Below are 18,367 nucleotides of genomic sequence, written 5' to 3'. Positions count from 1 at the left end.
AGGGAGCTAGAGAGATAGGAAGATAGGAGGAGTGAGGGAGGTAGATAGCGAACGGGTTAGCTAGGGGTGAGAGAGGGGGAGGCGAGTGAGGGAGGGGGATGAGGAAGGAGCAGGAGGGCAGGCTCGGGGGAAGAAGACGGAGGAGGTAGAAGAGCCGAAGACAGGAGAACAGAAGACAGAAGAACAGAAGACAGAAGAACAGAAGACCGGAAGAGCAGAAGACAGAAGAACAGAAGAACAGAAGAACAGAAGAACAGAAGATCGGAAGAGCAGAAGAACAGAGAAGAACAGAGAAGAACAGAGAAGAACACAGAAGAACAGAGAAGAAGAACACAGAAGACCGGAAGAACACAGAAGAACAGAAGGGAAGAACAGAAGAACAGAAGAGAAGAACAGAAGAACACAGAAGAAGATTGCAGAGGGGGGGCGAGGAGGAAGAGACAGAGAGGAGGAAAAGAAGCAGGAGCAGGAGAGAAGGTGAGTGGCGCGGGGCAGGGCGAGGGGCTGGGAGGAGGGGGGTACTTACAGTTAGGTGGGTCTCAGGAACACAGGAACTCGGGAACTTGGAGGAGCTGCAGCGGCAGGGGGAGCGACCTACCCTTGGGTCAAGGGTCGCTACCACTGTCGCGCAGCGGCCGCCATAAGAGGTAGGAGGGAGAACACCATTCATAAGAGGTAGGAGGTAGAACACCATTCATAATCTAAAAAGTGGCCTGTATGTGTGTTGAGTATAGGCCTAGGTATGTGTGATGCAGTTGAAATTGTAGGCATGTGGGCCTCTGAAATGGCGGCTGCCTGACCTGTAAAGTGGGACAATGGGATGTGAGGTAACTGCGCTGGCGTTGTACATCGTCGCGGTAGGCGGTCGAAGACCGCAGCGCAATGCTGCATTGGTTAACATTGGACCCTATGGGTCCCAGGAGCCAATGACGATGTATGCCGGCGGTGACGGTAAGCACCGCCGCGGAGGTGACCGCCATTTTCTATCTGTTCAATTACTCGATACCTGATCTTCGACAGGAGAGGAACCACACTGCAAGTGCTGCTGTGACCTCGGTCTGGAAGAGACAATGTCTCGAGTGTCTGGGGAAGGGGCCCCTGCCTTCACATCGGAGGAGTTGGAGAAACTCGTGGACAGGGTCCTCCCCCAGTACACGCTACTCTACGGTCCTCCAGACAAACAGGTAAGTACACTCGGAGCATGCTGTATGGGTTATGCCTGTGTGGGGAGGGGTGGATGTAAGAAGGAAGGTGGGAGAGTGCGGCATGCATGAAACGACGGTGAGTACATGTGCCACATGGCAAGGGTAGGCATGGAGGCCAATCACTTTGACAGTGTAGTTGGTAATAACTTTCTTTTCCCCCTGTACAAATCATGTAGGTCAGCGCCCACCAGATAAAACATATTTTGCGTACCATCGCCAAGGACGTCCGGACCCTGGGGGTCTACCACAGATGGAGCAACCACTGCCGGAAAAGCTGGGAGGACATTCGCCGCTGGAGCAAGAAGACGGCGGAGGCTCAGCTGGGGATGGCCTCCCAACGTGGGAGGGGTGCCCGTCGCACCATGACCCCCTGATGTTCAGGATCCTGATGGTGGCGTACCCGGAATTGGATGGGTGCTTGAGGGCATCACAGCAGCCACAAGGGCGTGAGTACACTCGTATTCTGCTGATTTTGCACGCAGTGGAGGTGTCTGGGTGGGGGAGGTGGGCTGTGGGTTTCCCTAGGCCAGGGCGAGTTCCGTAGGCAAGTTCCCTCCATAAGGCAGGCCAGGTGGCAACCCACAGCACCTCTGTAGAGTGCCAACTACACCTAGTCATGTCCCTGTGTCATCCATGTGTGCAGATGTCGTCCATAGCCTAGTAGGCCATTTCCCAGAAATTGAACAGTGGAGCCCAAGAGTGCAGCGTAGTGCAGGGGGCTTCTGTGTCTGTCGTGTCCGCCAACGGTAGCGGTAATGCATGCACTCAACATGTCTTTCTTCTGTCGTCTCCCCCCTTTTTGTGGTCTCCCTGTTCTTGTGTGCATTAGCATCATCAGGTGGAGGAGCAGTGGAACCGGAGCACAAGGGGGCTGCATCCCATATGGCCATGGAGGGCCACACTATGGAATCGGACTCCACCAGTGGGACGGAGGGCGAGGGGAGCTCCGTGGCGGGGACAGGAGCTGAGACCAGTGACACGGACTCGTCCTCTGATGATCTCAACATCTGTGCCCCCCCATCTACAGGTACAGCCGCCACCCCCACTTCCAGCACCGCCCTCCCAGCAGCCCCTCAGCCTTCGCCCAGTGCCCGCTCACCTGGGAGGGTGGGCATCACCTTTGCCCCAGGCACCTCAGGCCCTGCCCCAGTCACCCCTGCTGCCCTCAGTGAGGAGGCCTTGGACCTCCTCAAGTCCCTCACTGTTGGGCAGTCTACCATTTTGAATGCCATCCAGGGTGTAGAAAGGCAACAAACAAATGCATTCCTGGAGGGCATTCATTCTGGTCAGGCGGCCCTTCAGCGAGCTTTTCAGACTCTGGCCTCAGCACTGATGGCAGCCATTGTCCCTGTCTCTAGCCTTCCCCCTCCAACTTCCTCCACCGAGACCCAATCCCCTGTACTTCAGCCTATCCCAAGCACACCTACAGACCAGCATGCACACCTCAACACACAAGTGAAGCTCAGGCAAACATAAGCACCACACATCCCACAGGCACTCACGCAAGCATCACACACATGCAGACACACCAACATCCACTGCCTCCACTGTGTCCACCTCCTCCTTGTCTCCCTCCTCCCTCCATGTCTCGTCTACACTCACACATGCATGCACTACCTCTACAGCCACTACTACCATCACCAGCACATCCAACACCACACCCCGCTCACATGCAGTCACCACCCCCACTACCATTCACACATCCCCTGTATCCTCTCCCAGTGTGTCTGTCACGCCCTCTCCCAAGATACACAAACGCAGGCACACACCCACCCAACAGCCATCCACCGCACGACAGCCTCCAGCGCATGCACCTTCACCCAAAGTCAGCAAATGAACACCTCCTACAACCACAACCTCTTCCTCCACTCCCAAACCCCCTCCAGCTACCCGTCCCAGTGTGTCCAAAAACCTTTTCCTGTCCAACCTTGACCTCTTCCCACACCTCCCCCACCCCGTCCGTCTCCTAGGTCCCGAACTAGCACCTCAGCCACAACATCTCCGGGACCAGTGGTGCCTGTTGTCACCGGAATCTGGAGTGCACCGGCCACCAGGGCAGCCAGTGTGGCACGGAGCCACAGCACAGACAGTCCCCCACTTGTGAAGCATTAGAAGTTGGCCAGTGCCCGGCGGGAGAGGGGGAAGACTCCAGCCACCAAAGCCGCTCCCAGGAGTACAGGTGGGAGTGTGGAGTCAGCTGCGACACCTTCCAAGGTGGGGAAGGGGCACAAGAAAGTCAGCAAGTCTGGGAAGAGCAGCACAGCGTAGAAGACTGCCATCATCCCCGCTGCCCAGGAGGCCACCACCAGCCCAGCTGCCCAGGAGGCCACCTCCAGCACCAGCCCAGCTGCCCAGGAGGCCACCGCCAGCACAAGCCCAGCTGTCCAGGAGGCCGCCGCCAGCACCAGCCCAGCTGCCCAGGAGGCCACCGCCAGCACCAGCCCAGCTGCCCAGGAGGCCACCGTCAGCACAAGCCCAGCTGCCCAGGAGGCCACCGCCAGCACAAGCCCAGCTGCCCAGGAGGCCACCGCCAGCACCAGCCCAGCTGCCCAGGAGGCCACCGCCAGCACAAGCCCAGCTGCTCAGGAGGCCACCCCCAGCACAAGCCCACCTGCCCAGGAGGCCACCGCCAGCACAAGCCCAGCTGCCCAGGAGGCCACCATCCAGCAAAAGCCCAGCTGCCCAGGAGGCCACCGCCAGCACGAGCCCCGCTGGGCCATGAAGGACCACCAGCAAATGCCCCGCTGGGTCATGAAGGACCGCCAGCAAAAGCCCCGTTGGGCTATGAAGGACCGCCAGCAAAAGCCCTGCTGAGCAATGAAGGACCGCCAGCAAAAGCCCTGTTTGGCCATGAACGACCGCCAGCAGCTGAGTCACTGCAATGGAGACCGCCGCTCCAAGCACCGCTGAACAGGGCACCGCTGTCTCAAGAACCGCTGAACAGGGCACCGCCGCCTCAAGAACTGCTGAACAGGGCACTGCCGTCTCATGCACCGCTGAACATTGCACTGCCACCTCAAGAACCACTGAACAGGGCACGGTCGCCTCAAGCAACGCCGAACAGGGCACCCCCGCCTCAAGCACCGCTGAACAGGGCACCGCCGCCTCAAGAACCGCTGAACAGGACAACGCCGTCTCAAGAACCGATGAAGAGAGCACCACCGCCTCAAGCACCGCTGGCCCATGAGCGCCAAGGGCACTGACGCTACGGAGTCCGTCACAGGCAGGATGAAGCACTCTGGGCACCATGCCCCCTCCAGAACCAGTGGAGAGATCCATCCACTACCTCTGCCCTTAGCAGGATGAAGCACTCTGGGCACAATGCCCCCTCCAGAACCAGGGGAGAGATCCATCCACTACCTCTGTCTTTTTAGCAGGATGAAGCACTCTGGCCACTATGCCCCCTCCAGAACCAGTGGAGACTGTTATCCACTTGAGAGGCTGTGGCTTTGCACTCCCCAGGATGGAACAGTGGGCAACCCACCCACTGTAGAGACTTGCGAGACTGTGGCTTTGCACTCCCCAGGATGGAACAGTGGGCAACCCACCCACTGTATAGACTTGAGAGACTGTGGCTTTGCACTCCCCAGGATGGAACAGTGGGCAACCCACCCACTGTATAGACTTGAGAGACTGTGGCTTTGCACTCCCCAGGATGTAACAGTGGGGAACCCACCCACTGTAGAGACTTAGAGACTGTGGCTTTGCACTCCCCAGGATTGAACAGTGGGCATGTGGCCCCCCCGTGGATTTGGCGTTGTGCACTCAACTGGCTGAGGTGACCCCCTTTCCCTCCCCCTGAGGTGCCTGTTTTGTTGCTCTCTGATGCCCCTGCAGTGTTCTCTCCGTCATGGTCGGGGATCTTGTGTGGGCCTCGCCCATACCGTGTGGGCCCAGTGTTCCACGGACTTAATTGGAGCACTACCTGGACTACTATGCTTGTTATATATTTTGTACATGGTGTATATATATATTTTTGCCTACTTTCTTTTAATATATTACAATGGTTACACTCATTTTCTATTGTCTTTGTATTCGTACGGGGGTTGGGGGGTGTAACTGTGATGTATCATGCTGTATTAGTGTGTGTGTTGTAGTGGGTGGGGGTGGGGGTGTTGCGTGTGTGTGTCACTGTTTTTTCCCTCCCCCCTCCCATGAGTTGTAGGTGCAGTACTCACCGTGGTCTTCTCCGCCGGCGTTCGTGCTCCTGGTAGAGGAGCAGGAAGACAATCGCAGGGAGTAAGTGGAGTTCCGGGTCCATGGCGTCCTCGTTCCTCGTGGGGTATGTAGAGGTGAGCGTTTTCCCTTCAAAGTCCTGTTTCCGCCCTGGAAAAGGTGGCGGATTGGTAGGTTGTGATACTGTGGGCGGTACATTGTCTCCCGCCTGTCTGTTGGCGGTGACAGCCGCTCTGTTTGTTTGTACCGCCGTGGTGGTCGGAGTGTTATAGTGGCTGTCTTTGTTGGCGGTTTCCGCCACGGTCGTAATTGCAAAATTTTTACCGCCGGCCTGCTGGCGGTCTTACCGCTGCTTTAACACCGTCCGTCAGGGTTGTAATGACCACCTATGTCCCTACAGTGTCTAAGCAAAACCTTAGACATTGTAAGTGCAGGGTAGCCATAAGAGTATATGGTCTGGGAGTCTGTCAAATACGAACTCCAGAGCACCATAATGGCTACACTGAAAACTGTGCAGTTTGGTATCAAACTTCTCAGCACAATTAATGCACACTGATGCAGTGTGCACTTTATTGTAAAAATACACCCAGAGGGCATCTTAGAGATGCCCCCTGAAAACATACCCGACTCCAGTGTGAGCTGACTAGTTTTTGCCAGCCTACCACACACCAGACATGTTGCTGGCCACATGGGGAGAGTGCCTTTGTCACTCTGTGGCCAGGAACAAAGCCTGTACTGGGTGGAGGTGCTTCTCACCTCCCACTGCAGGAACTGTAACACCTGGCGGTGAGCCTCAAAGGCTCACCCCCTTTGTTACAGCGCCACAGGGCATCCCAGCTAGTGGAGATGTCCGCCCCTCCGGCCCTGCCCCCACTTTTGGCGGCAAGGCTGGAGGAGATAATGAGAAAAACAAGGAGGAGTCACTCCCCAGTCAGGACAGCCCCTAAGGTGTCCTGAGGTGACTCTTACTTTTAGAAATCCTCCATCTTGCAGATGGAGGATTCCCCCAATAGGATTAGGGATGTGCCCCCTCCCCAAAGGGAGGAGGCCCAAAGAGGGTGTAGCCACCCTCAGGGCCAGTATCCATTGGCTACTGCCCTCCCAGACCTAAACACCCTCCTAAATTGAGTATTTAGGGGCTCCCAGAACCGAGGAAGATAGATTCCTGCAACCTAAAGAAGAAGAAGGACTGCTGACCTGAAGCCCTGCAGTGAAGACGGAGACGACAACTGACTTGGCCCCAGCCCCACCGGCCTGTCTCCCTACTTTGAAGAAAACTGCAACAGCAACGCATCCAACAGGGTCCAGCGACCTCTGAAGCCTCAGAGGACTACCCTGCATCTAAAGGACCAAGAAGCTCCAGAGAACAGCGGCCCTGTTCAAGAAACTGCAACTTTTGGAAACAAAGAAGCAACTTTTAAAGACCACACGTTTCCCTCCGGAAGCGTGAGACTTTCCACTCTGCACCCAACGCTCCCGGCTCGACCTGCGGAAAACTAACACTACAGGGAGGACTCCCCGATGACTGTGAGCCCGTGAGTACCCAGAGTTGACCCCCCTAAGCCCCCACAGCGACGCCTACAGAGGAAATCCAGAGGCTCCCCCTGACCGCGACTACCTGCTTCAAGGAAACCAACGCCTGGAAACCACATTGCACCCGCAGCGCCCAGGACCTGAAGGAACCAAACTCCAGTGCAGGAGCGACCCCCAGGTGACCCTCTGCCTAGCCCAGGTGGTGGCTACCCCGAGGAGCCCCCCCTGTGCCTGCCTGCATCATTGAAGAGACCTCTAGGTCTCCCCATTGATTCCCATTGAAAACCCGACGCATGTTTGTACTCTGCACCCGGCCGCCCCTGTGCTGCTGAGGGTGTACCTTCTGTGCCTGCTTGGGTCCCCCCCGGTGCCCTACAAAACCCCCCTGGTCTGCCCGCCGAAGTCGCAGGTACTTACCTGCTGGCAGACTGGAACTGGGGCACCCCTATTTCCATTGAAGCCTATGTGTTTTGGGCACCACTTTGACCTCTGCACCTGACCGGCCCTGAACTGCTGGTGTGGTAACTTTGGGTTGCCTTGAACTCCCAACGGTGGGCTACCTTGGACCCAACTTTGAACCCTGTAAGTGTTTTACTTACCTGTGAACTTAACAAATACTTACCTCCCCAGGAACTGTTGATGTTTGCACTGTGTCTAATTTTAAAATAGCTTATTGCCATTTTTGTCAAAACTGTACATGCCATTGTGATTATTCAAAGTTCCTAGAATACCTGAGTGAAATACCTTTCATTTAAAGTATTGTTTGTAAATCTTGAACCTGTTGTTCCTAAAATAAACTAAGAAAATATATTTTTCTATAGAAAAACCTAGTGGCCTGGAATTGTCTTTGAGTGTGTGATCCTCATTTATTGCCTGTGTGTGTACAACAAATGCTTAACACTACCCTCTGATAAGCCTACTGCTCGACCACACTACAACAAAATAGAGCATTAGAATTATCTCTTTTTGCCACTATCTTACCTCTAAGGGGAACCCTTGGACACTGTGCATGCTATTTCTTACTTTGAAATAGTACATACAGAGCCAACTTCCTACAAACATCATCAAGGTGGGGATGTGTGCTAGCTCATCAATCAGTCTTGCAAATTTTTGCAGAGTATCAGCTCCCTAACTGTTTAACAAGTGTGTGCTAGTTAGACTTCTTGTGTGCAGTTTGTGTGGTATCAATGGTGTGTACATGTTGGAGGTATTGGAGACCAACACTATGGCCCTCATTATGACATTGGCGGTAAGTCCCACTTATCGCCATGCTGACTGCCGCCAACATACCGCCGGCACAGCGGTTTACCGCTACCCATATTATGACACACACATAGCAATCAGTCACTATACAGCCACACACACAAGTCCGCCAGCCCATAGGTCAGTGATAAACTGGTGGTATACTAACCCGAACTGTTACGCCAGCAGAGCTGCACCCACAGCATTATGACCCACGAATCACCACAGCGGACATTCAACTGCGGTAAACCATTGGCGGTACATACCGCTGCGCTCAAAATACACACAACCCAACAAAACAACACTACATTGGACAATTCAAACTACACACATCTGACACACATGCACATACCACACGTACACACCCACACCAATATAAAACACACATCCACATTACCCACAACCCTTTACAACTAGAAAGATTTGCCACCAGAAAACGAGAGACACCAAGAGCACCCACAGAACCAGAGCCACAGAACACCATCACCCATACATCATCCATGCACCTTACAGCACACACCCCAACACATCACCCCACACACCCTCACACGCACCACACACACTACACCCATGGCACCACAGAGACACCCCAGATTCTCTGAGGAGGAGCTAAGCATCATGGTGGAGGAAATCATCCGGGTAGAGCCACAGCTGTTCTGATCACAGGTGCAACAGACATCCATTGCTAGGAAGGTGCAGCTATGGCGGAGGATCGTAGACAGGGTCAACGGTGTGGGACAGCACCCCAGAACAGGGGATGACATCTGGAAGAGGTGGAATGACCTACGGGGGAAGGTGCGTTCCACAGCAGCAAGACACCAGATAGCAGTACAGAGGACTGGCGGTGGACCCCCACCTCCTCCCCTACAACTAACAACATGGGAGGAGCAAGTCTTGGCAATCATACATCCTGAGGGCCTGGCAGGAGTGGCAGGGGGACTGGACTCTGGTAAGTCAACTTTTACTACTTTCACCCCCCCACCTGCATGCAATCACATACCCCCACCCCTACCCTCACCCCATCACTCCACCACCTCACATTCACCCCGCCATCACAACCCACCCATACCAATACCAAAGCCCTGCGTGCACCACCAATGCATGGACATCACTCACAGCCCTGCACGGACACCCATCACTAAAGAATGCACATTAGAGAGAATCACCTAGCCCACAAAATCACTACTCACACAAGACAAAGCTGACAGGGGAATCACAACCATAGAGGGGAACACACCCATGCACAAGATGTCACACTCAGAAACAATAACACTGCATTTACATCCCCACAGGTCCCCAACACAACGTCACCAGAGAGGAGGTGCCAGCAACATCCAGTTCCCCCTACTGAAGAGGCCCACAGTGATGACAGCAGCTCTGGACGCCTGGATCTGGATGACCAACCTGGCCCATCAGGGATCTCCAGACAGTCGGTTACCCAGGTACAGTCCCATACCACCACAGAGCTTCCCCTCTCAGGAAACACCAGCACAGCACCCAGCCAGCAGGCCCATACCTTTGTCCCCAGGACACGTCAATCAGCAGTGTGTCCACCACTACAGGGACCCCAGGGCACACCAGAAACACAGGATGATCAGGGACCTGGGGTCATTGGCAGTAGGCACACGGTTCAGGGGACAGAAGCACAGGACAACAGGGAAGCTGGGAGGACTGCTGTGTGACAGGGGGAGGAAAGGCCCAGGGAACCGATTCTCCAGGAGGCACTCACTAACATCCTGGGAGCATACCACCATTCCCAGGGGACGATGGGCCAGATATTGGATTAGTTGCAGGAGACCCAGCGGCTGCAGGATGGACAGTGCCTGGGGATCAGGGAGGACCTGAAGAACATCTACACCACCCTGGTCACCATTGCAGGAATGCTGGCAGACATGGCCAACACCATGAGGGATGCTGTGGCACACCACCGGGCCCCTGACACTAGCTGCACCAATGAACAGCCCTCCACCTCCGCTGCCGCTGGTAGACAGGAGCCCGTGCCACAGGAACAACAGGCTACAAGCACCCCTCCCCCTGCCGAAGGAGAACCACCCTGCAAACGGTCCGTGCGATCCAGGCAGAAGCCAGAGAACATTGCCAAGACCCCTATAAGGAAATAAGACTCTCCTGATTGTCACCCTTGTGTCCCACTCTGTCACCCTGTCCACCTTGAACTGCCATTGCTCCCCTTCCTAAGCCCCCTTGGACAATGCACCTGTGATACAAATAGACTGCAATCTATCCTGGACTTTCCACCACCATCAACCCAGCCCATTCCACTACCCCACCTACTTCTTAGCACTTAAATAAACACCATTTAAAAAATACAAGTATGGAGTCTGTCAAATGATTGAACAAAGTATTCATTTAACAAGCTTTAAACACTGCAATACAACTGTACAGGAATAAATACATAGGAATGACCTGTAGTAGGCTGCAGTCAACACACCAGGTGCCAGAGTGGGACATAGAAAATAGAGATGACAAAGGGTACTGTAAGTGGCCATAGAATTGGGAGAATCTGCCTGCCATGTACAATGTTAAACACAAAACTGTCAGTGTAAAGTGAAGTTAGTGTCTTTCCTGTGTGTCACTGGAAGTACTGTCGTATAATTGCTGTTCTGTTGTACTCACCCTCATCCTCTGCCTCCTCATCTTCACTGTCCACAGGGTCCACTGCTGCCACACGCCTATCTCCAGCCTCATCCTCCTGCAGAAAAGGCACCTGAGAAGTCAAGACAAGGTTATGAAACATGCAGCATGCCACAATTATCTGGCAGACCTGCACCCCACTGTTCCCTCTTTTCAAGGACCTCGGCATCAAACGCATTGGTCACAAAGCCTGCCTGCGACCTCTGCTGTACTGGCGACGTCTCTGGACCACTCCGGAACTTGTCATCTTCACCGAAGCTCTACAGGTCATCCTAAAAGCCGACCACCTGCACAGAATCCCTTGGCTACGATCCATCAAGGATTTACTTCACTCTATCGGGCTCGATGATCTCTGGAACTCACCAGCCACGTCAGTCTTTCCCTCGAAAAGCGAACTAAAGAAACTTTACTGGCAAAGGGCCAACAACGAAGACACTCGGGCTGCACTCCACACTACATTATCTTGTGACTTTGCCAACCTAAAAGAGTCATGCAAGTACGAAACTTTTTGGGACCTAATCACGGCCCCAAGGGAAAGGAAACTGTACTTCCAGCTCCACATTGGAACACTCCCATTAAGACTTTTCACCAGCAGCTGGTCACACAACGAATCCACCGCATGCCCTGCTTGCAAAGCCCCCGTCGAGAATCTCCCTCACCTCCTTTTAGCATGCCCCGCGTATACTGCCCCCCGTAGGAAATGGCTGGCCCCGGCATGCAGACTACTGGGAGCACGCTGCTCTGCGCTAGCTCTGCGAATCCTTAGATCAGACACCAGGCCAACGCTAGTGATCGCTATCGCCAAATTCCTCGGAGCTAGTTGGCTTATTAGAGGGAAAACTCTCCTGGACAAAGACTCCAAATAAGACTGTCCCAACATCCTGCACAGTGCATTTCACATCATTTCATTTTATCTAATTTCGTTCTATTTTATTCTATCTCATTTTTATTCCATTTTAATTTTTATTTATATTTTACTCCCTTTGATCACCATAATTACCTGCAATTTTATTTTATCATGTGCATTTATTTGTATTTATTACTGCTCGCGCTTTTTTGGCTCTTGTAGCCGCAATAAAGCTTCTTTGAATTGAATTGAGTAGTACAGGGATCCACTATTTAGATGGAGGCGAAGAAACCTGGCCTTCAGGAGCTCGAATGTCCTTTCTATTATTCTTCTTGTTCACCCATGTGCCTCACTGTAAAGTTCATCTGCCCTTGTCCTGGGATTCCCCACAGGGGTCAGTAGCCATGAGAGGTTGTAGTAACCAGAGCCACCTGCAAATATCGAGGGATACCTGGTAACCACACCCTAACCCTTGTGGCCAACACCATACCCATACACCAACATACACTGGATGGGAACCAGGGCTCACCTATTAGCCACACCTGGTGCCTCTGGAGTTGAGCCATCACATATGGGATGCTGCTATTCCTCAGGATAAAGGCATCATTCACGGACCCAGGATACTTTGCATTGACGTGGGAGATGTACTGGTCCGCCAGACACACTGGGGGTGATTCTAACCCTGGCGGTCGGTGTTAAAGCGACGGCCAACCCGCCAACAGGCTGGCGGTCAAAAAAATGGAATTCTGACCCTGGCGGGAACCGCCAACACAGACAGCCACTTTAACACTCCGACCGCCACGGCGGTACAAACAAACATCGCGGCGGTCACCGCCAACAGCCAGGCGGCAGACAATGTACCGCCCACACTATCACAACTCACCAATCCGCCACCTTTTCCGGGGCGGGAGCACCGCGATAAAAACACGGCGGAAACAGACTACGAACGGGAAAACGCACACCACTACGCACTCCAGGAGGAAGGAGGACAGCATGGAACCCGAATTGAACATCCTACCTGCTCTCGTCTACCTTCTCATCTACCACGAGTACGAAGTCCGGCGCAGATGACAACGGTGAGTACTGCACCTACGACACACGGGAGGGGGAGGACGAAAGGTTACGGCCACACACATATGCGACCCCCCCCAACTATGTACACACCAATGCAGAGCAACAAGTCACAGTGACACCACCCAAACACCCCTGAAAAATGCTATGACATAATCAAATTTGGAATAAATATTTATGTACCAAAAAGCTCCTGAAAATTATCGTACAACCATGAAAGATATTTACAAGAAAACAAATGATATACACATCAGTGTATAACTGAAGTAACAAGTCCTGCACATCCTACGAATTCATCATATCCGTGGGCCAAAGTTTTGAGAAACAAGGGCAAAGCCCACACAGGAGACCTGAGTCCTTTGGAGAGAACACTGCAGGGGCATCAGATGTAAAAACTACAGGCACCTCAGGGGGAAGGGAGGGGGGGGCACCACAGCCACATGAGTCCACGACGCCAGATCCACGAGGAGCCACCATGCCCACTGTACCATCCTGGGGAGTGCAAAGCCACAGTCTCTCAATGTCTCTACAGTGGGTGGGCTGCCCACTGTACCATCCTGGGGAGTGCAAAGCCACAGTCTTTCAAGCCACAGTCTCTCAATGTCTCTACAGTGGGTGGGCTGCCCACTGTACCATCCTGGGGAGTGCAAAGCCACAGTCTCTCAATGTCTCTACAGTGGGTGGGCTGCCCACTGTACCATCCTGGGGAGTGCAAAGCCACAGTCCATCAGGTGGATGACAGTCTCCACTGGTCAAGGAGGAGGCATGGTGGGCACAGTGAACCATAAACAGTGCTTGAGACGGCGGTGCCCAGCGGAGCGGTGCTTGAGACGGCGGTGCCCAGCGGAGCGGTGCTTGAGAAGAAGGGCCCAGCGGAGCGGTGCTTGAGACGGCAGTGCCCAGCGGAGCGGTGCTTGAGAAGAAGGGCCCAGCGGAGCGGTGCTTGAGACGGCGGTGCCCAGCGGAGCGGTGCTTGACAGGAAGGGCCCAGCGGAGCGGTGCTTGACAGGAAGGGCCCAGTGGAGCGGTGTTTGACAGGAAGGGCCCAGCAGAGCGGTGCAGAGACGGCGGGGCCCAGCGGAGCGGTGCTTGAGACGGCGGTGCCCAGCGGAGCGGTGCTTGAGATGAAGGGCCCAGCGGAGCGGTGCTTGAGACGGCGGTGCCCAGCGGAGCGGTGCTTGAGACGGCAGTGCCCAGCGGAGCGGTGCTTGAGAAGAAGGGCCCAGCGGAGCGGTGCTTGAGACGGCGGTGCCCAGTGGAGCGGTGCTTGAGACGGCGGTGCCCAGCGGAGCGGTGCTTGAGATGAAGGGCCCAGCGGAGCGGTGCTTGACAGGAAGGGCCCAGCGGAGCAGTGCTTGACAGGAAGGGCCCAGCGGAGCGGTGCAGAGACGGCGGGGCCCAGCGGAGCGGTGCATGACAGGAAGGGCCCAGCGGAGCGGTGCTTGACAGGAAGGGCCCAGCGGAGCGGTGCAGAGACGGCGGGGCCCAGCGGAGCAGTGCTTGACAGGAAGGGCCCAGCGGAGCGGTGCTTGACAGGAAGGGCCCAGCGGAGCGGTGCAGAGATGGCGGGGCCCAGCGGAGCGGTGCTTGAGATGAAGGGCCCAGCGGAGCGGTGCAGAGACGGCGGTGCCCAGCGGAGCGGTGCTTGAGATGAAGGGCCCAGCGGAGCGGTGCTTGACAGGAAGGGCCCAGCGGAGCGGTGCTTGACAGGAAGGGCCCAGTGGAGCGGTGCTTGACAGGAAGGGCCCAGCGGAGCGGTGCAGAGACGGCGGGGCCCAGCGGAGCGGTGCTTGAGACGGCGGTGCCCAGCGGAGCGGTGCTTGAGATGAAGGGCCCAGCGGAGCGGTGCTTGAGACGGCGGTGCCCAGCGGAGCGGTGCTTGAGACGGCGGTGCCCAGCGGAGCGGTGCTTGAGAAGAAGGGCCCAGCGGAGCGGTGCTTGAGACGGCGGTGCCCAGCGGAGCGGTGCTTGAGACGGCGGTGCCCAGCGGAGCGGTGCTTGAGATGAAGGGCCCAGCGGAGCGGTGCTTGACAGGAAGGGCCCAGCGGAGCGGTGCTTGACAGGAAGGGCCCAGCGGAGCGGTGCAGAGACGGCGGGGCCCAGCGGAGCGGTGCTTGACAGGAAGGACCCAGCGGAGCAGTGCTTGACAGGAAGGGCCCAGCGGAGCGGTGCAGAGACGGCGGGGCCAAGCGGAGCGGTGCTTGACAGGAAGGGCCCAGCGGAGCGGTGCTTGACAGGAAGGGCCCAGCGGAGCGGTGCAGAGATGGCGGGGCCCAGCGGAGCGGTGCTTGAGATGAAGGGCCCAGCGGAGCGGTGCAGAGACGGCGGTGCCCAGCGGAGCGGTGCTTGAGATGAAGGGCCCAGCGGAGCGGTGCTTGACAGGAAGGGCCCAGCGGAGCGGTGCTTGACAGGAAGGGCCCAGCGGAGCGGTGCAGACACGGCGGGGCCCAGCGGAGCGGTGCTTGAGACGGCGGTGCCCAGCGGAGCGGTGCTTGAGATGAAGGGCCCAGCGGAGCGGTGCTTGAGACGGCGGTGCCCAGCGGAGCGGTGCTTGAGACGGCGGTGCCCAGCGGAGCGGTGCTTGAGAAGAAGGGCCCAGCGGAGCGGTGCTTGAGACGGCGGTGCCCAGCGGAGCGGTGCTTGAGATGAAGGGCCCAGCGGAGCGGTGCTTGACAGGAAGGGCCCAGCGGAGCGGTGCTTGACAGGAAGGGCCCAGCGGAGCGGTGCAGAGACGGCGGGGCCCAGCGGAGCGGTGCTTGACAGGAAGGACCCAGCGGAGCAGTGCTTGACAGGAAGGGCCCAGCGGAGCGGTGCAGAGACGGCGGGGCCAAGCGGAGCGGTGCTTGACAGGAAGGGCCCAGCGGAGCGGTGCTTGACAGGAAGGGCCCAGCGGAGCGGTGCAGAGATGGCGGGGCCCAGCGGAGCGGTGCTTGAGATGAAGGGCCCAGCGGAGCGGTGCAGAGACGGCGGTGCCCAGCGGAGCGGTGCTTGAGATGAAGGGCCCAGCGGAGCGGTGCTTGACAGGAAGGGCCCAGCGGAGCGGTGCTTGACAGGAAGGGCCCAGCGGAGCGGTGCAGACACGGCGGGGCCCAGCGGAGCGGTGCTTGAGACGGCGGTGCCCAGCGGAGCGGTGCTTGAGATGAAGGGCCCAGCGGAGCGGTGCTTGAGACGGCGGTGCCCAGCGGAGCGGTGCTTGAGACGGCGGTGCCCAGCGGAGCGGTGCTTGAGACGGCGGTGCCCAGCGGAGCGGTGCTTGAGACGGCGGTGCCCAGCGGAGCGGTGCTTGAGATGAAGGGCCCAGCGGAGCGGTGCTTGACAGGAAGGGCCCAGCGGAGCGGTGCTTGACAGGAAGGGCCCAGTGGAGCGGTGCAGAGACGGCAGGGCCCAGCGGAGCGGTGCTTGACAGGAAGGGCCCAGCGGAGCGGTGCAGAGACGGCGGTGCCCAGCGGAGCGGTGCTTGAGATGAAGGGCCCAGTGGAGCGGTGCTTGAGAAGAAGGGCCCAGCGGAGCGGTGCTTGAGATGAAGGGCCCAGCGGAGCGGTGCTTGAGAAGAAGGGCCCAGCGGAGCGGTGCTTGAGATGGCGGGGCCCTCTTCAGCGGTGCCTATCTTCACGGCGGGGCCCTGTTCAGCGGTGCTCTTCTGCACGGCGGGCCCTCTTCAGCGGTGCCTATCTTCACGGCGGGCCCTCTTCAGCGGTGCTCTTCTGCACGGCGGGGCCCTGTTCAGCGGTGCCTATCTTCACGGCGGGGCCCTGTTCAGCGGTGCCTATCTTCACGGCGGGCCCTCTTCAGCGGTGCCTATCTTCACGGCGGGGCCCTGTTCAGCGGTGCTCTTCTGCACGGCGGGCCCTCTTCAGCGGTGCCTATCTTCACGGCGGGGCCCTGTTCAGCGGTGCTCTTCTGCACCGCGGGCCCTGTTCAGCGGTGCTCTTCTGCACGGCGGGCCCTCTTCAGCGGTGCCTATCTTCACGGCGGGGCCCTTATCAGCGGTGCTCTTCTCCACGGCGGGCCCTGTTCAGCGGTGCTCTTCTGCACCGCGGGCCCTGTTCAGCGGTGCTCTTCTGCACCGCGGGCCCTCTTCAGCGGTGCCTATCTTCACGGCGGGGCCCTCTTCAGCGGTGCTCTTCTGCACGGCGGGCCCTCTTCAGCGGTGCCTATCTTCACGGCGGGGCCCTATTCAGCGGTGCTCTTCTGCACCGCGGGCCCTGTTCAGCGGTGCTCATCCAGCAGGTCAAGGGAGCCAGACCTGGCCTGGACTCCCTGCTCAGTCGCCCTCGGACCGTGACGTTTCTGGACCCTTCGGGGACGGACTCCTGGCCTCTTTAGTGTCCTCCTTCCCAGCTGGGATGTGACATGTGGGGTCCACCTTCTCCGCGCTCCTGCTGCCCTTCCGCTCCTTTGATGGGGCTCTCGGGCCCTTGCCTCCCCTAGATGGTGTGGCTGGTGAAGTGGCCGCACATTGCTCCTTGGGGGCAGCCCTGTCAGTCCTCGCACGGCGGCCCTTGTTTTTGCGGGTCCTCTTGCCGGGGGGGCTGGACGTGTCCTTGCTGCTGATCGATGTGTCACTGCTGGCAAAGGGTGGACTCCAGAACCCATGCACAACAGTGACACTCGAAGCTGGGCTGGTGGTGGCTGCGGTGCTCTTGGGACTCTTTGCAGATGGAGGGGGGAGCTCATCGGAGGGAAAGAGGTCAAGATTAGCCAGGAAAAGCTTTTTAGGTCCAAGGTAAAGGGTAGGAGAAGTGGTGATGGGAGTGGAGGAAGAGGATGTGGTTGTAGGAGAGTCAGGTGTGCTGTCATTGGGTGAAGGTGCTGGTGCTGTAGGCTGTCGTGAGGTGGATGTCTGTTGGGTGGGTGGCTGCCTGCGTTTGTGTGTCTTGGAAGAGGGGGTGACAGACACAGTGGGAGAGGACACAGGGGACGTGTAAATGGCAGTGGGGGTGGTGACTGCACGAGTGTGGACTGTACTGGAGGGTGAGGTGGTGATGGAAGCACTGGCTGATGTTGGGGTGCATGCAGGTGTGAGTGTAGACGTCACAGGGAGGGAGGAGGGAGACGAGGAGGAGGGGGACACAGAGGTGGTTGTGACTGCTGAAATGTCTGCATCTGTGTGTTGCTTGGGTGAGTGTTTGTGGGATCTGTGGTGCTTGTGTCTGGATGAGCTGCTCTTGGGTGTTGAGGTGTGTGCAGGCTGGTCTGATGGTGTGGATGGGATAGGCTGAGGAACAGGAGACAGAGACAGGCTGGAGGCAGTAAGAAGAGGGAGGCTGGAAACAGGGACAATGGCTGCCGTCAGTGCTGAGGCCAGAGCAGTGAACGCTCGTTGATGGGCAGCCTGACCCGAATGAATGCCCTCCAGGTACGCATTGCTCTGTTGCACCTCCCTTTGCACACCCTGGATGGCATTCAAAAGGGTCGTCTGCCCAACAATGAGCGTCCTCACCAGGTCAATGAGCTCCGCACTGAGGGCAGCAGGGGCAACAGGGGCAGGGGCTGAGGTGCCTGGGGCGAAGGAGACGCGCGCCTTCCTGGGCGAGCGGGCACGGAGCGTAGGCTGAGGGGCTGCTGGGAGGGCGGTGCTGGTGCGCTGGGTGGCGGCTGTACCTGTAGAGGCGGGGGGCCCGGATGTTGCCGCCACCGC

The sequence above is a fragment of the Pleurodeles waltl genome, chromosome 9 (genome assembly GCF_031143425.1).
Source record: "Pleurodeles waltl isolate 20211129_DDA chromosome 9, aPleWal1.hap1.20221129, whole genome shotgun sequence".
NCBI lineage: Eukaryota > Metazoa > Chordata > Amphibia > Caudata > Salamandridae > Pleurodeles > Pleurodeles waltl.
The sequence above is the reverse complement of the archived record's forward strand: the minus strand, read 5'-3'. Positions refer to the sequence as shown.